The sequence below is a fragment of the Herpailurus yagouaroundi genome, unplaced genomic scaffold (assembly GCF_014898765.1).
Source record: "Herpailurus yagouaroundi ecotype Mexico unplaced genomic scaffold, PumYag 199, whole genome shotgun sequence".
NCBI classification, from domain to species: domain Eukaryota; kingdom Metazoa; phylum Chordata; class Mammalia; order Carnivora; family Felidae; genus Herpailurus; species Herpailurus yagouaroundi.
In genome coordinates, this window is record NW_024412430.1 from 18,711,647 (window position 1) to 18,715,174 (window position 3,528).

Genomic DNA, 3,528 nt, shown 5'->3' on the forward strand with positions numbered 1-3,528 from the left:
AAGGATCCCCCAGAGGAGAATGGGGCTCACTCGAGACCCAGGACAGGATGTCTGCCGTCTCTAATAGGAGAGGAGAGCAGATTGAGTGAGCATTTCCACATCCACTTTTGAACGGATTTACATTCAATGTCAATGTTTTGACGATTTCACAGATGTGTTTTCTCTCGGTTATTATTCGCCATTTCAAATGCCTCCTGGAGGTCCCTGCTGCACGTCGAGGAAAACTGAGCACCCCCTCTGGGTCATTCAATCCATGTATATGAAATGTTTCTAATATATAGTATGCATTCATAGTTTACAGCATCCAGTGTATAAGGAAGTGTGATATGTGACACGAAATGCATCCGAGATTGGCAAACCACGATCATGGGCTAGCCACCTATTGTGTCAAACAGATTTGTTTTTATTTGGACGTGGCCACATGCATTCATTTACAGATTGCCTATGGCTCCTTTCGCTACAACGGCAGAAGTGAGTAGTGACAACACCGTCCCTGTGTCCCACAAGCCTAAACTTTTTACGATCTCTCCCCTTAAGGTAAAATTTGCCCAATCCAGTAACATACAATATAGTATTTAATATATAACATACTACATAATATATAATGTGACGTACCAACATAGAATATACCATACACACTATATGTAAATATAATATATAATATATGGCAGCATACATGATCATAATTTGTAAGCAGTCATTATATTTGTCCAAAGTGTGGGGATAAGGTATTTGATGGTTTGTACAATTATTACATTACATTATTACATTAAAGCATTTCACTAATTTAGAGCGTTTGTTCTGTTGGAAAATCTGCAAAATTGTCCCTTGGGGCTGGTTAGCCTACACAGAAACCGTCCTGCAGAAATAATGATTGATACAGCAATTAACAAACACGGCTTTAGTTGAGGTTTTCCTGTTTTCCAAATAAATTGCTAACAGATGTAGTAACTTCTAAGGCTGGTCCACATCAAGGACAGCGGTTCCAGTTGGGGTTGAGCGATTGATTCTCTGGGCCCTGCAGGGACTACACCCGCTGGCACAAAATCAGTAGACTTGAGTATCGTGGCCCAGATGGAGATACAGCTTTGGGGTCTAGAGCATTCAAGAGCTAATTTCGAGGGGTACGCCGTAACCGTCTAAATGTGCGGAACAGATGTATGGAGACTTGCGTACGTGTCTCGGACCCATTCGGTCTTGCCCAGTTTGCTCTTCGGCCGCCGTTAGCGCAAAGCGGCAGGGTGAGGTCGATTGGGTGCAGGCTTTATCCCCCAAGGTGGCATAAGATGGCAGGTCACCTAGTTTGCACGGGGCCCTGTGTGCGCCACGCCTCGTTTTCTGCCCTCTGAGTACAGCAGACAGGTGTGCCCGGGCTGACATCAGGGTCACCACGTGGCTGGTTTGCTCTGCTCCGCGCAGTCGAGGCAGGGGTCTCGGTTAACATGCACTGACCCAGGTATATAAACTCGGCCGACGTGCACGCCTGTCTCTGTTGACAAAGAGGTATAGTGTAGGCTTCCTAGAGCCCAACAGTTCTCATCTGCTCCGCATGAATATTCACTGAGTGCGCAGGAATTAAATTATAGAGGCACCTGTGACACTGAGGGACCTAACCGCTACGTCGGGCCCTTCTGGTCTATTTGGAACATCCACGGAGAACCTTTTGTCCGAGTAAGACAATAAACCTCTCACTGTACGTCTGCTAAACTCAGACCGTCAGGTTCCACTGGCGTGGCAGTGGGCATCGAGGGCCACCTGTGAGCCCCCCGGGACAGAGGCCCCACATCAGACGTTGGTGGTGTTTCCTTATGGTTCCTGCTCACCTGCTTATGTTCCTTGCCTTCCTCTTCCCTTATGACCTTGATTCTTTTAAGGCATTTGTTTGTATCACAGAGGGTTGGAGACTGGCTTCGGCGGCCCCGGGAATCTGCCTGTGACCAGAGGGGCAGTGTTAGAAAGCTTTCGCCAACAGGGCGCCCGGGTGGCTCAGTCCGTTAAGTATCTGACTTCAACTCAGGTCATGATCTCGTGGTTCATGAGTGCGAGCCCCTGTGGGGCCCCGTGCTGACAGCTCAGAGCCTGGAGGCTGCTTCGGATTCTGTGTCTCTTCCTCTCTCTGCCCCTGCCCCGCTCACACTCCGTCTCTCTCTCTGTCTGTCAAAAATGAACATTAAACACAAATTTTTAAAGAAAGCTGTCACTAGGAAGGGCTTCTCTGGGCTCCTCTGCTTTTCCACAGCACGTGCAGAAATGTCTGTGTCCGCACTACCTCGTGTCCCTTAGACGGTGGCTTCCAAAGCACCGCTCCTAGGACCCTTGCTGCTGGCCCGCCACCCTCGTGGTTCCACAAGGTGGGTTGCCCATCAGCCCCATCCCTGGTAATGCCCTCCGGGAATCTGTAAGCATGAACAGCTACTGATCTACTGATCGGACGCCCTCACTCCCTACCCGTGGCACCATGGGCACCGGGACCCCCACGGGTCTGTCTGAGGAGGGGAAGGGGGCCCGGAGAGGAAATGCCAGAAGTGGCCTGACCGTGTGGATGCTGTGGCTGCCGCCTCGTTAGTGGGGGGACAGGCCGCAACGGACAGGGGGAGAAGGATTCTCTCATTACCTGCAGACTTTTCTCTCCATTCCTAATTAATTGTGCTCCCGAGGGGGCAGCACCCGGCTCTCGCTGAGAGAAGAGATAACGATCTGCCCTCCCCGAGCCGTGTGCCCTCGCACCGTTGGCTCCGGCATCAGAGAGGTGGCGCAGGCCCGGGCACCAGCCCCACAGAGTGGTTCTGGCCCGGCCTGTCTACCTCGTGAAGCTTATAAAGCCACCGACGTTTCGAAAGCCTCCTGAGCTTTGTTGTTCTGCTGTTACCCCCTCATCCCTTGGGGGCAGTGTGTGTCATCCGCTAATTATTCTCGAACGCTTATTAGGCTCATCCCGCTGTGATGTAAGGAGGAAGGGGGGCGGGTGCCTCTCTGCCTGGCCGTGGCCCAGGACGTCAGCTACGCGGAGTCCTGAGTGATCCAACCTGTTGGCCACTTTGTTTTCATACCCGGTGGGCTGTTTATCGGCTCGGAAGATTTGGAAACTGCTCTTCCTTCTATGGGTGCTGACGGTCCCGGCTGTGTAGACGTGAGCGTCTCGTGCGTGGAGAATTCATCTCTGGTCTCCCAAAGCTGGAGCACGAACTGAGCTTTTCCAAGACGAGAGGGAGGCTGGGGTTGACAGGCAGCCTTTGTTAGGATGGTTCCTACAAGTTGGAGCCGAGTCTGTCTGGGTTCATCCGGACGGTCGTAGTTCGCGCCCGTCGTCCTACGTGCTGACTGATGATACTTCTCCCACCCTCAAGGGGGCCCCGGTTTGAACGCCACATCCTGTGGTTATCCTGGCTTGCGGTCTTTAGTGGTTCCAGTAGGTGAGCGTCTACACGGTGAGACACGAGGGGAACCAAACACTGTATGTACCCATTCCAGCACTAACTGCCAGCACTAAGTTCCAGCACTAAGCTCCAGCATTAACCTTCCAGCACT

The 3,528-nt window shown here is 51.6% G+C and overlaps 1 long non-coding RNA gene across 1 annotated transcript; it reads right to left on the reverse strand.

Annotated features, from left to right (window-relative positions):
- Nucleotides 1-683: 683 nt before the first annotated feature.
- Nucleotides 684-3,243, reverse strand: LOC121013725 (uncharacterized). The gene is made up of 2 exons (XR_005782883.1): nucleotides 2,615-3,243; nucleotides 684-1,931 (listed from the first exon to the last, which is right to left on the reverse strand). It is a non-coding gene; the product is annotated as an uncharacterized LOC121013725 (long non-coding RNA).
- Between the last annotated feature and the right edge of the window lie 285 nt (nucleotides 3,244-3,528).